Below are 14,478 nucleotides of genomic sequence, written 5' to 3' on the forward strand. Positions count from 1 at the left end.
GGCCTTACCCTTCTGTGTATTGGTCCAAGGGCTGTGCCCCACGCGGCTCTGTCTGGTGCATGCATGGACAGGGCTTTCCAGGACTGATTATTCTGAGTAGAAACCAGCTAAGCTATAAAAATCAGCAGTACTCCAGCTGTGATGGGTAAGGATGCATACATACATTGACATAATCTCATCTGCATGGACTATATTGATGCACAGATATATGTACATTTTTAAAAGCTGGAAGCATATGCCCACTTAGGTTACTATGGTGACATCCACTACCCAGAATGGGACCAGAAGATGCAGCAACTGAAACAGGCCAATCAGCTTGCTGAGGTTTCATTCTCCCTCATGGTCTTCCACTCTTCTCAACCCCCACCCCCTCCCACCCCCACCCCCACCGCCATTTTCCATGATAATTCGGGCACAGAGGAAAGGGTTGGTACTCAAAGTGGCCTTTGAGAAACAAACATGACTGAACCCATCAGGGGCTCCTCTGCTTTCCTTGTCAAGTCTTAACTCCTCACAGTGGTCTGCCCTGCCCTGCTTGCCAAGACCATTCACTATCCTCCTGGCCTTGTCAGGAGCAAGAGAATGAGCTCCTGCCTTGGGATGGGATGTCCTTCGGCTATAAGCCGCACCCCTTCTGGGAACCATTCTCACCTCTCCTTATAGTGTAGGTCACCCTGGATGCTCGATGAGAACTCTACTCAGCCCCAGTCTATCCATGGTGTATCACACTGGAAATTAATCCTCCTCCCAGCAATTAATAGTCCCACAGAGGTGGCCTTGCCTGGCTAGTAGACAGCTTAGCTTCCCTCTCTGGGATGGTTCTAAGTACCCAGGCTCTTACCCTCTGGTGGCCTCTGCCTCCAGAGAAATTAGGGCCATACTCACCTCTTCAATCCAGACTACTAGCTACTAATCTAGCAGGATTGTGGTTCAAAGACAGCCTGGTCAGAAATCTTTGCCAGATTCCATTTCCAAAATAACCAGCAAAAAACAGAGTTGGTGCTAGGCACTGGTGGCTCACACCTGTAATCCCAGCTACCCAGGAGGCTGAGATCTGAAGACCAGTTCCAAGCCAGCCTGGGCAGAAAAGTCTGTGAGACTCTTTTTTGTTTTTTTGTCCAGTCCTGGGGCTTAAATTCAGGGCCTGACTGTCCCTGAACTTCTTTTGGTCAAGCTCTACCACTTGAACCACAGCGCCACTTCAGCTTTTTCTGTTGATGTGGTACTGAGGAATTGAACCCGGGGCTTCATGCATGCTAGGCAAGCACTCTACCACTAAGCCACATTACCAGTCCCAAATCTGTGAGACTCGTATCTCCATTAACCACTAGAAAATTAGAAGTAGAGCTATGGCTCAAAATGATAAAGTACTAGTCTTGAGCGAAAAGACAGTGCTTAGGCTCTGAGTTCTAGCCCCATGACTGACAAAAAACAGGGCTGGAGGCAGAGCTCAAGTGGAAGAGCTCTTGTCTAGCAAGCATAGGGTCCTGAGTTCCAATCTCAGCACTAAACTATGTAACTTGTGTGCAGGGATGGGAGGGGGAAACTGGGGAAAACAAAGGAAGGAGTGTCCAAAGAAGAAATGTACTCATTACCTGACATAAAATGGTAACCTCTGTATACAACACCATAATAATAACATATTTAAAAAAGAAAAAAAAGAACTAGGTTAAAAGTATTATCCAGGCAGAACCCACAGAAAGGTACCAAAACAAATTTGTCAACCATCATCCTCAACTACTTCCATCAGCTGAAAGCTAGAAATGTTTGGTGGCTTACCAAAGCACAAGGAAGGAAGAAATACCACCTATCAAATGTGAAGTTCATTTGGGTTTCCTTATAACTTTTAGGTATCAAACTTAGAGGTCAAAGGGGACAAGAAAACAAAGGTTGCTGGGCAAATGCCAAGAAAAAGATGCTCTGATGAAATAATATGGCAGCCAAGGAGTGGATAGACAATAGGCACCAAGAAGACACAAATAATATAGCTAATAAACTATACAACATCCCTTCAACCCTACTTATGATTGCACACTAAGCCCTCAGGTGGCTGAGGCAGAAGGATCATTGAGTTCAAGGCGAATCTGGGCTATATCTTGAGAACGTATCTTAAAAACAAAAGAAGACTTTAGCTTCTAGTCAAGATGAAGGAAGAGAAACCAGATGTACATTGCTGCCTGAAGCAATAAAAACCAGGCAACACATATGACACGGAGAGTCTAGGTAATGGGGCACCATTAACAAAAGCAGTGATTCCTGAGTCGTGGGAAACTGACCAGGGAGCCCCGAGCTGCCCAGCTCACCGCTGGAGAATACAAGATGCAGCACAGCAAGAAGAGCCCAGGGGGTGCCCTGAGCTGAGCATCCCAAGAGACCACAGCCCCAGATTTCATAGGACAGGGTCCCAGAGAGGAGAGGAGAGCACTGCACTGAGGGACAACTCCAGAGACGCTAGCTGCTTCCTGATTCCACCCTTGCCTCCTCCCATGCCTCTCCCCTCACCTCCAATACCTCTGCTTGAGCCCAGCCCACCACCATCTCACCAGAGGATTCTGTAACTACACCTGCAATCACACACACACACACACACACACACACACACACACACACACACACACACCACTCCCCACACCCCTGCTTATGAGGCCTCTGACAATCTGGCCTCTGCCTGTTTCTCAACTTCATTCTTATCCCTCACCCACATCACATTTCACACCACAGCCAGAGTAAACAGCTGTAAATCCTGGAGTTCATCACAGCTTTTAGCACATGCCATTTCTTCCACCTCTGTTTCCATGTATGTCTTGCCTTTGACATCCTCCCCCACTCCCCCAGAACAATTCCTATGGGAACCAGACGTAACTGCACAGACTGCACTGCCTGCCTTCCTCTGGATCCTGGCTCCACATCCCTGCTTCCAGCACTGCATGTATATGTCTGCCCACCGTCCCCACCCGGCAATGGGCTCCCCAACAGCAAGAACTCTATCTAGTCCCCTGCTAGGTTCCCAGCACCCAGAAGACACTCCTTACACTTTTTTTTTTAAATGTCAGTCGAGGGGCTTGAATTCTGGGCCTAGGTGCTGTCCCTGAGCTCTTCAGCTTAAGGCTAGCACTCTACCACTTCAGCCATAGTGCCACTTCCAGTTTTCTGGTGGTTAATTGAAGATAAGTCTCATGGACTTTCTTGCCCCAGCTGGCTTTGAACTGAGATCCTGAGATCTCAGCCTCCTGAGTAGCTAGGATTATACGCATGAGTAACTGGCTCCCAGTTCCATACACTCTTGTGAAGTAACTGTGGCCTCAATAAATAAGCAGGGCCATAGGCCTGCCAAAGTGAGCATCTTCTAGCTGTCCACTTCCAACACCCCCATTTTTGCAGTTGCTGGACATCTGCAAAGGGCAGATAAGATATCCTCTGTGGAAACTTTTTTTTTTTGGTCGGTAATGGGGCCTGAAGTCTGGGCCTGAGCACTGTCCCTGAGCTCTTCAGCTCAAGGTTAGTGCTCTACCACTTGAGCCACAGGGCCATTTCCGGCTTTTTCTGCTTATGTGGTACTGATGAATCGAACCCAGTGCCTCATGTATGCAAGGCGAGCACTCTACCACTGAGCCACCTTCCCAGCCCCTGGAAGCTTACTTTCAAGCTGTGCTCATTTCCTTTTGTCTTTTTTTGTTGGTCATGGGACTTGAACTCAGGGCCTGAGTGCTGTCCCTGAGCAATTTTGCTCAAAGTTAGCACTCTACCACTTTGAGCCACAGCACCACTTCCAATTTTCTGTTGGTTAATTAGAGATAAGTCTCATGGACTTTCCTGCCTGGGCTGGCTTTGAACCATGATCCTCAGATCTCAGCCTCCTGAGTACCTAGGATTACAGATGTAAGCCACTGGTGCCCAGCCATGGTGCCCATGCTCATTTTCTTTCTTTTTTTTCCTTCTTAATTGCCTTTAAGTAAAATAAAGAAGTTTAGGTTATCTTAAGTATACAAAGGCATTTTAATTCATCATGTCAATTTATGAGTACAATGCATCTTGACCAATGTCACTCCTTCCTTCCATCATTCTCTCCCATCCTTCCCAACCCCACCCATCCCCTCAATTTACCTGGTCCCATTCATTTTCTTTTCAAAGAAACTTCTGCTTCCAATCCCCTAACTCGAGATTCTCAGGCCTGGCTGTACTTTGTAATGACCTAGGAAGCTTCAAATGCTACTAAGGCCTGGCCTCACCCTGGAGGCTCTGATTTAATGGTCTGTCCCATAGTCTGGATGGTTTCTCCTCATCAGGCAGGCCGAGAAACACTGGCTTTGCAGCTGGGCTCCCTTGGGTTAGAAATGTCTCTGGAAGCAGGGCGCTGGTGGCTCATACCTGTAATCCTAGCTACTCAGGAGGCTGAGCTATGAGGATCTCTGTTCAAAGCCAGCCCAGGCAGGAAAGTCCATGAGACTGACCTCTAATAAAACACCAGGAAACCAGAAGTGGCACTGTGGCTCAAGTGGTAGAGCACTAGCCTTGAGCTGAAGAGCTGAGGGACAGCGCCCAGGCCCAGAGTTCAAGCCCCATAACCTAAAAAAAAAAAAAAGAAAGAAAGAGGGGCTGGGAAGGTGGCTCAGTGGTAGAGCGCTTGCCTTGCATACCCGAGGCCCTGGGTTCCATTCCTCAGCACCACATAAGCAAAAAGAAAAAAGCCGGAAGTGGCGCTGTGGCTCAAGTGGTAGAGCGCTAGCCTACCACTGAAGAGCTGAGGGACAGCGCCCAGGCCCAGAGTTCAGGCCCCACGAGCAGACCCCCCCCCCCAAAAAAAAAAGAAAGAAAGAAAAGAAAAGAAATGTCTCTGTATATTGGTATTGGTGTGTTGTTGGGAGCATGTGAAGGATCCAATAGCATCTATGGAAATATGAGAGACAAAAGACTGTCAAGGGATGAGGTCTCTCCTGTCCTGGTATAGGGAGTTTGAGACTGGTCAGATGGATGAAATGCCAATTGAACCAAAGTGCAGGTTCCACTCCAGCTGGCCAGTAGGGTTCCCAACCATGGTTCTGATGGCCCCTCACTGCATCCAGACATGCTTCCCAGAAACTCCGATCATCCCCCACCCCTACCCAGAGCAGGAAGGGGCTCAGCCTTGGGAGAAGGGCTGGGCAGTTTGAGGAGGGTTATCCTAGACCTGTCAAGAACAGCAATAACCGGGTCTCATGAGTTTCCTGGCCATGTAGGGAGTCACGCAGTCCACACAGATGAGGCCTGAGGTCTCTCCTGGGGAGAATGGGACCACCTGAGCCTCCCGCCTCCCTGCCATGCAAATATAACCTGGGGCTTTTATTTAATACGTGGACAGAATACTTAATCCATTCTCCCCAAGCATAAGTCTCTACATCTGTGACCTTCCTCTACTCACAGGGGAACCTGATGGGGTGAGTGGGTTTACAACTTGAATTTTGTCTATCCAGGAGTGTCAGCTCCCCAATGCATAGCAACTCAAGGGTCCCATCCAGGCCTTGGAGCACAAGGATGGTCCCCTTAAGTGGACTGTCAAGGAGGAGTTTAGGAGTTTCTCACCCAGGACATATATTCCCACAAGGCAGTACCTGACAATCACCAAACTATCATGAAGCTGGGTGATATTTAACTGGGGCTACACCTCTAGAAGGCTTTACAAATACCAGGAGCCAGGAAATGATTGGGAACTTTTGAGTTCATTTGGTAGGGTTGAGGTATAGCATTACCATCCGTTGTTTCTAAGAAGCTGGGGTGACCTTAACTCAGAAATAATGAGTCAAACCTCCTTCCACAGCTGGAACAGGACTTGATACCCTTCTGGGTGCAAGTGAGTTTATTTTCCTTCCAGTCTCCAGGTTGGTGAGGAGCCAGAAACACAAGGAGGAGTGGTTTGAGCCCAAAGACCTCACAACCTGAGAGGAAGAAAAGTAGAGGAAATACACAGCACATAGTCCTTCAGGCAACTTTCCAAGATTAAATAAGCTCCTGTAGACCCTATGTTTCCCACTTGATCCCACTGATCAAACCTCGCTTGTTAAAGTTGTCAGGTTTGAGCTGACCAGTTATTTAAGAAAGAAATCAAGGGCTGGGAAGGTGGCTCAGTGGTAGAGCGCTTGCCTTACATGCATGAGGCCCTGGGTTCGATTCCCCAGCACCACATAAGCAAAAAGAAAAAAAAGCTAGAAGTGGCACTGTGGCTCAAGTGGTAGAGCGTTAGCCTTGAGCTGAAGAGCTGAGGGACAGCGCCCAGGCCCAGAGTTCAGGCCCCACGACCGGACCCAAAAAAAAAAAAAAAAGAAAGAAAGAAATCAAGGCTGGGAACGAACGTAGGCTTAGTGGTAGAGTGCTTGCCTAGCATGTACAAAGTCCTAGGTTTGATTCCTCAGTACCACATAAACAAAGAGCCAAAAGTGGCACTGTGGCTCAAGTGGCAGTGTTAGCCTTGAGCAAAAGAAGCTCAGCAACAGTGCCCAGGCCCTGAGTTCAAGCCCCAGGACTGGAAGAAGAAGAGGAGGAGGAGGAAGAGGAGGGAGGGAGGGAGGAGGAGGAGGAGGAGGAGGAAGAGGAGGAGGAGGAGGAGGAGAAGAAGAAGAAGAAGAGGAGGAGAGGGGGGGAGGAAGGAAGGAAAGGAGGGAAGGAAAGAAGGGAGGGAGGGAGGGAGGGAAGGAAGGAAGGAAGGAAGGAAGGAAGGAAGGAAGAAAGAAAGAAGGAAGGAAGGAAAGAAAGAAAGAAAGAAATGAGAAATCACTGCAGGCACAGCCTACTGAGGAATCATTGGCAATACTTTTTAGTCATGTGATTCCCATCTGTTACCAAATATTTACTGTGTTTTCTCTCAATTGCATACATGGGAAGACTCATCCACAAAAAGTTGATAAGCTGTCTCTCGGAGGTCTCATCTGACCTTTCATCTGGTATTCTACCCAGTTCAGGCAGTCACAGTGGACAAGACTAGATGAATGCCCACCTATTAAGAATTTGGGTGTGTTTAGACAGCCATCCGAGGTTTTAGATCATTTCTTCTTATTTTTTTTTTTTTTCATTTCTTCTTTTTTTGTTCCCCCACCCCCAGGCTGTGTGGAACCATCTTGACTAGCTTATTACTTCACAAATCTATCCTCATACCTTCCCATTAGCTTTCCTACTTGTTGATTTTTTTTCCTCCTCTTAAAATTTGTGTTTTGAAGTAACTTTTATAAAACCTTTGAACTTAGATTAAAAATAAAATGCTGGATCCAGGAAGAAAAGAAATGTTAATGTTTTTCTGTGCGATGATGATTAAACACACTTGTTAAGATCCATACATCGTAAAAACCAAATATCAGGACCTTGCTACCACTTGATTTCAAGCACATTGCAAAATCTAGTTGTGAGTAGCAAGGCAAGGGAAGATTTTGTGTCTCTCTTTATCTTTCAGAATTATTCAATCATCTGCTTCAAAAGGTTCTAGCCTGAGCCAGGCAGCACCTCCTGATGAGAAGTTCTGCACATATTTGAGTTTTATTTACTCTTTGAAAAGCTAAACTTAGAATTTCTACATCAGATAACACTTACCATACTATCAGTCTGAAGTTAACACAACATAAAGTTTCTAGGAGTTATGTATTTTCTGGGCATTTCAATTTATCAAGTAATCTTATTTTTTTTTTTTTACTGTTTCTTAACCAAGTATAAAACTGTTTTAAAAGTACAGAAATAGCCAGGCACTGGTGGCTCATGCCTGTAATACTAGCTACTCAGGAGGCTGAAATCTGAGGATTGTGATTCAAAGCTAGCCCAGGCAGAAAAGTCTTGAGACTCTTATCTCCAATACATTACAGAAAAAGCCAGAAGTGACACTGTGGCGCAAGTGGTAGAAAGCAGCTCAGGGACAGCTTTTAAGCTCAAGAGTTCGAACCACAGGACTGGCAAAAAAAAAAAAGTACAGAAATGAGTCAGGCAGAGCCGGGGCACCAGTGGCTCATACCTGAAATCCTAGCTACTCTGAAGGCTGAGATCTGAGTATCACAGTTCAAAGCCAGCCCGGGCAGAAATGTACATGAGAAAATTAACCACCAGAAAACCGGAAGTGGCACTATGGATCAAGTGGTAGGTAGAGCACTTGCCTTGAGCTGAAGAGCTCAAGGACAGCACCTAGGCCCAGAGTTCAAGCCCTATGACCGACCCCAAAACAAACAAGCAAACAAACAAATAAGTCAGGTGCCAATAGATCACATATGTAGTAATACTCACTACTCAGGAGCCTGATATTTAAGGATTCAGATTTAGAAACAGCTTGGGCAGAAAAAGGCCATAATATTCTCACATCCAATTAACCAGCAAAAATCCATAAATGGAGCTGTGGCTCAAGTAGTAGTGTACCAGCCTTGAGTGAAAAGCTAAGGGGCAGTACCTAAGCTCTGAGTTCAAACCCCAGTTCCAGCACAAATAAAAAATAACAACAAAAAAAGTACAGAAATGGTAACATCAAATCTTAGAATTGGTAGGCTAAGGCAGGAAGATCTCAAGTTCAAGACCAGACTGGGCTACATAAGGGGACCCTATCTCAACCACCCTCTGGCAAAACAAAAGATAGAATAACATGGAGGAACTTAGAGAAACCACAGAAGAAACATGAAGGAAAGATTAGAGATGAAAGCGATTGTAGCTTGGGAGCCAAACCCCACAGTAGCAAAGATGGACAGATAACATAGGAAGGGAAAGGAACTGCAAAGAACAAGATGGCTACCCACTAGAAATACTGGTTTGTGAGTAATCAGTAATGTGTGATTCATGCAGATGATCATTGCACCGTAAAAATGTGTTACAGCTGAGTGTCTTGCAACACAATCTAGTGTGAATTGAGTGCTGAACACATAAAATAAATATATGAAACTGTTGTTTCTGCTGTAACTCATCCCACTGCAGGGCTTTTAAGAGTTGCTAATAAAACAATAATGCATTTTATTTATCTGACTTGGTGTTTGAAAAGACAAGAGTCTGTTTGCAGGTGGCCATGTATCTTGTCTCCCAGGGTCTTCCAGGGAGCTGCTTTGGAGCTTTCAAGGGTGGGCTCCCTGGAGTCCATTGTATGTCACCCTTGGTCTGGCAAGGAAGAAGCCGCATGGGGCCGACAGCAGACATCATCCTAACCCCTGGCTGACACTGGAAGTGACATGCACAGTGCAGGGCAGCAGACACAGATACAGAAAGCCCATTCAAAAGGACATTATAAGTTGACTATAGGGGCACACACCTGTAATCCAAGTACTGGGGCAGAAGAGGATAATCATAAGTTCAAAAGTAGCCTGGAAGAGGGGGAGGTGGTAGTTGGGGAGGTAGGGAAGGAAGGGATGGTAGGGGAAAAACAAAGGAGGCAACAATGCTAGATAAAAAAAAAAAATGTACTCACTACCTTACTCATGTAACTGTAACCGCTCTGTACAGTATTTTTACAATAAAAAAGTATTAAAAATAAAACAATAAAAGAGATAACCAAAAAAAAAAATAAAAAACATCAGCCTGGCAAAGGTGAAAGAGCACTTTTTTTTGGAAGGGGGGAGTAAATATGAGAGAAGTAGCTGGTTTTGCAGCTTGAACACTAGACACTGTCCCTTAGATTTTTTTTAATTTATTTTTATTTTTATTTTTTGGTTGTGGGTCTTGAACTTTGGGCCTGGGCGCTGTCCCTCAGCAGTTCAACTCAAGGCTAATGCTCTACCACTTAGCCACAGCACCACTTCCATTTTTTTCTGTTTATGGGGTGGTTTGCCTCCTCCTCCTCAAATATCTGAGATGTTTGAATATGACAACCAACATCTTCTCCTGGACCAACCCTTCAGAGCTGTGTCTGTGCTCATCTCTCAGGCATCAGCTCCAGATGCACTCAAGTTTTTCAATTGCAAATGCAAAAAGAAATCCCAGCCAAACTGAATTAATGTGCTCAAATGGCTGGCATGAAAATCAACTCTTTCTACCTCCCCTGCCTCATCTCTCTGTGCCTTTCCTTGGTTCCATTTCCCAGGCTTCCACTTCAGGTAGCATATCCAACGTGAGCGCAATAGCAAACCACCAGCAGCTGGAAGCTTAAATCATCCCAGCTTCGCAAGCTTCATGCAAAAAGAGAATGACTGTGACACATCCCAGCATTCATATCAAATCCCACCAAGGCTGGACCAGCCATACTGGGTCAAGTTCCCACTTGTGAGTCAATCACTCTGGCCGGGAGGAAAGGGCTGGGAAGGTGGCTCAGTGGGAGAGTGCTTGCCTTGCATGCATGAGGCCCTGGGTTCGATTCCTCAGCACCACATAAGCAGAAAAAGCCAGAAGTGGTGCTGTGGCTCAAGTGGTAGAGCGCTAACCTTGAACTGAAGAGTTGAGGGACAACGCTCAGGCCCAGACTTCAGGCCCCATGACCAACAACAACAACAACAAAAAAAAAAACATGTCTACCCATGCAGGAAGTCCCCATTCTGAAGCAGCCAACACACAGGACCCTTTCCCAGCATCTCTCTCTGCCTTTGACCCACTGCAATGAGTGAATCACAGGACACTCTCCTAAGCAGGACCTGACACCTGTGCTGCCCCACCTCACGGTGGCCATAATCCATTCCAATCCACAATCCAGTAGAGAAACTTTGGAACACTTCTTGGAACGATGGCCATGTTTTTTCTTCTATAATGATTCATACAAACTTGGCCATGAGATTTTACAAAGAAAGAAGAAAAGAGACGTTGACATCTCCAATACCGAACTTTAAAGATCTTCCAGAGTAAACTGAACCTCAATTTGACAGGAAGGATTTGGCTTGCTACACAAAGGGAGAAAGAAAGTCTCCTGGCTTTAAATGCTAGGCTAACACTGGATTAGTGAGAGAGAGAAAAGAATCAATCTATAGAAACTGCATCCTGAGAGATGTTTTAAATATACTAAGCCAGTCTTGGCACAACGGAAAGTAAATTGAATACATTTATGCATTGTTGGGGGAGGGAAGGGGAGAGAAGGGGAGGAGAATAAGAGCGAAAAGAGAGGGGAAGGAAAGCAAAAGGAGAGAGAAGGAGAGGGAGAGAAATGCCTTTCAAGTGCACATCCTCAGTGACTTCCTCCAACTAGGCTCTACCTCCAGTGGCTTCCACCTTCCAAAGTCCATTCAATTATGAACCCAGCAATGGATGAATTCCCAGTTAAGACCAGAGCCTTCCTGATCTAATCTCTCCCCAGAGCTCCACCTCTGAATACTGCCACACTGGAAAGCATGTCTTTCACATGTCTACCTGATCATCTCAGATCCCAGACAAAACATTCACACAGACAGGTGCAAGTATATGAAAAGAAAAAAAGAAATGTTCCTAGAAAACAAATTGAAGAAAATGAGGAAATATATCAAAATGCCAATCCTGGGATTATAGTTTCCATTATATCTTTTGATCACATCTCATTTTTTCTTTCTTTTTTTTTTTTTTGTCAGTCATGGGGTTTGAACTCTGGGCCTGTGTGCCATGCCTCAGTTCTTCAGCTCAAAGCTAGTGCTCTACTACTTGAGCCACAGTTTTTTAGTGATTTGTGGTTTTTTGGTGATTTGGGGGGTTTTTTGTTTGTTTTTTTGTTTTCTGGTGATTTGTTGGAGGTAAGAGGCTCACGGACTTCCTGCCCAGGCTGGCTTTGAACTGTGATCCTCAGATCTCAGCCTCCTAAGTGACTAAGATTACAGGCAAGAGCCACTGACACTTGGCTCACATTTTATTCTTTTTGGGGGGGGAGGGGGGTCTGGTCATGGGGCCTGAACTCTGGGCCTGGGCGCTGTCCCTCAGCTCTTCAGCTCAAGGCTAGTGCTCTACCACTTGAGCCACAGCGCCACTTCTGGCTTTTTTCTTTTTGCTTATGTGGTGCTGAGGAATCGAACCCAGGGCCTCGTACAAAGCAAGCGCTCTACCACTGAGCCACCTTCCCTGCCCCTTACATTTTATTCTTATAATTTAAAAATAAAGGTATCTTTATCTCCTATGAGAGCACCCACACTGTTAAAGTGTGCCCCTACCTTCCACTTATCTGTTTATTTGCATGCTTGCCATTTGACTGCTTGCTTACTTACTCAATAAAGCTCCATCAAGTTTTCTTAAAACAACTATATATTTATATTTATAATTAGTTATTTATTTATGGCTGGGGCTGGGCACTGATGGCTCATGCCTGTAATCCTAGCTACTCAGGAGCCTGAGATCTAAGAATCAAGGTTTGAAGCTAGCCCCGGCAGGAAAATTTGAGACTCTTAACTTCAATTAACTACAAAAAAAAAAAAAAAAGTGCCAGAAGTGGAGCTGTGGGCTCAGTGGTAGAGTACTAACCTTGAGCATAAAAGCTCAAGGACAGCTGGTGGCTCACGCCTGTAATCCTAGCTACTCAGGAGGCTGAGATCTGAGGATCACAGTTCAAAGCCAGCCTGGGCAGGAAAGTCCATGAGACTCTTATCTCCAATAAACCACTAGAAAACTGAAAGTGGTGCTGTGGCTCAAGTGGTAGGGCGCTTGCCTTGAGCTGAAGAGCTAAGGTACAGCAACCAAGCCCAGAGTTCAAGCCCCACGACCGACAAAAAAAAAAAGTTCAAGGCAGCTCCTAGGCCCTAAGTTCAAGCTCCAGGACACACTCATACATATACACACACATGCACACACATGCACACACATGCACACACACACATACACACACACACAATATGTATATGCATACATACATATTTATAATATGCAATGATACATAATTATTATATACATATATGTAATATATTTATAATAGTAAAAATATATAACATACATATGTATATGCTAGTATATATTATACATGCATAATATATGTATGTGTATAATATATGTATATTATATATAATACATGCATGCATACACACATACATACATATACTTTTAAAAGTTATTTTGAAGTTCACACCTCAATATTACCACTGAAAAAAAGAAAAAAGTTAAGAAGCTGGGGTTGGGCTAGAGATGTAGGTCAGAGGTAGATTACTTGAGTAACATGGATGACTCCATAGGTTCGATCTGCAGAGTGCATGCACACGCACATGCACGTGCACACACACTCACACACACACAAAATAATTAAAATTAAAAATTCAAGTTGAATTTGAAATTGAAATTTTGTTAAGTTAAACTGTAAGAATTTGGGGTGCAGCTTAGTGGTAGAGCATGTGTTTGACACATTAAAGGCCCTATGTTCATTCCCCAGCATCACTAAAAACAAAATCTAAATAAACCAGCCAGGCACTGGTGGCTCATGCCTGTAATCTTAGCTATTCAGGAGGCTGAGATCTGAGGATCACGGTTCAAAGCCAGCCCAGGCAGCAAAGTCTGTGAGAATTTTATCTCTAACAAATCACCAGAAAACCAGAAGTGGTGCTGTGGCTCAAAGTATTAAAGCACTACTCTTGAGCAAAGAGAGCTTAGGGCCAGTGCTAGGCCATAAGTTCAAGCCTCATGATCAACAAACAAACAAATAAATAAATAAACAAACCATACTACCATTCATCATATAGTCCAAACGCAGAAGGTAAAATCAAGAGACAAACAGTAAATACACCACCCCAAGTCTTTTCCACCTCCATGATTCTATATTAATGATGTTTGTTGTGTTTTCTTAGATCCTTTTACATTGCAGGCATGTACAGCAGCTACTGCAGACAAAGATGAGACATAGCTCATAAATCAGCCCAGAGAACACTGCATCTAGAATCCCCAATACCAGAAAGCATGCTCCAGAATGCATATTGTTAGACATGGCTGCAATGTGAATTCATGCCAGCCTTTTGTTTTCTTTTTTACTATATTTTTATTGTGAAAATACTGTACAGAGGGGTTACAATTACATGGGTAATATAATGAGCACATTTCTTATCAAGCATTGTAGCCTCCTGCTTTGTTTCCCCTTCCCATCCCTTCGTATCCTCCCCCCCTCTCGTCCCCCCCCCCCCACCAAAGTTGTAAAGTTCGTTTTTCGACATAAGGACTTGTACATCTCATTGTTGCAATGGGTCCTCCTGTATCTGTTTTAACAATTTGTTTTTTCCCTTCCCCTCCACATATACCAACATCATATATAGTGAAAGCAGGGGTTGTACCATGGGGGAGGGACATTCAAGGCAACAAAGACATAATCTTATAAATATGTTAGGAACAATCGCATGAAAGATCTCTCTCTTTTTTTTTTTCTTTTTTTCTTTTGTCAGTCGTGGGGCTTGAGATCTAGGCCTGGGAGCTGTCCCTGAGCAATTCAGCTCAAGGTTCATGCTCTACCACTTGAGCCATCGCTCATGCCAGCCTTTTGGAAAGCAATTAGCCTACATGAATCTGCAGCTATACAAGGTGCTTACACTCTCTGACCCAGTAATTTGCTTTCTGGAATCCTCAGAAAAAAATTGTGAAATACCAGAGCTTTATGCATACAAGTCTTAATTAAGAATGGTATGCAATCATAAACATTATAATTAT

This window comes from Dipodomys spectabilis, unplaced genomic scaffold, assembly GCF_019054845.1.
Source record: "Dipodomys spectabilis isolate Male_0828 unplaced genomic scaffold, ASM1905484v1 ptg000004l, whole genome shotgun sequence".
In the NCBI taxonomy this organism is placed as follows: domain Eukaryota; kingdom Metazoa; phylum Chordata; class Mammalia; order Rodentia; family Heteromyidae; genus Dipodomys; species Dipodomys spectabilis.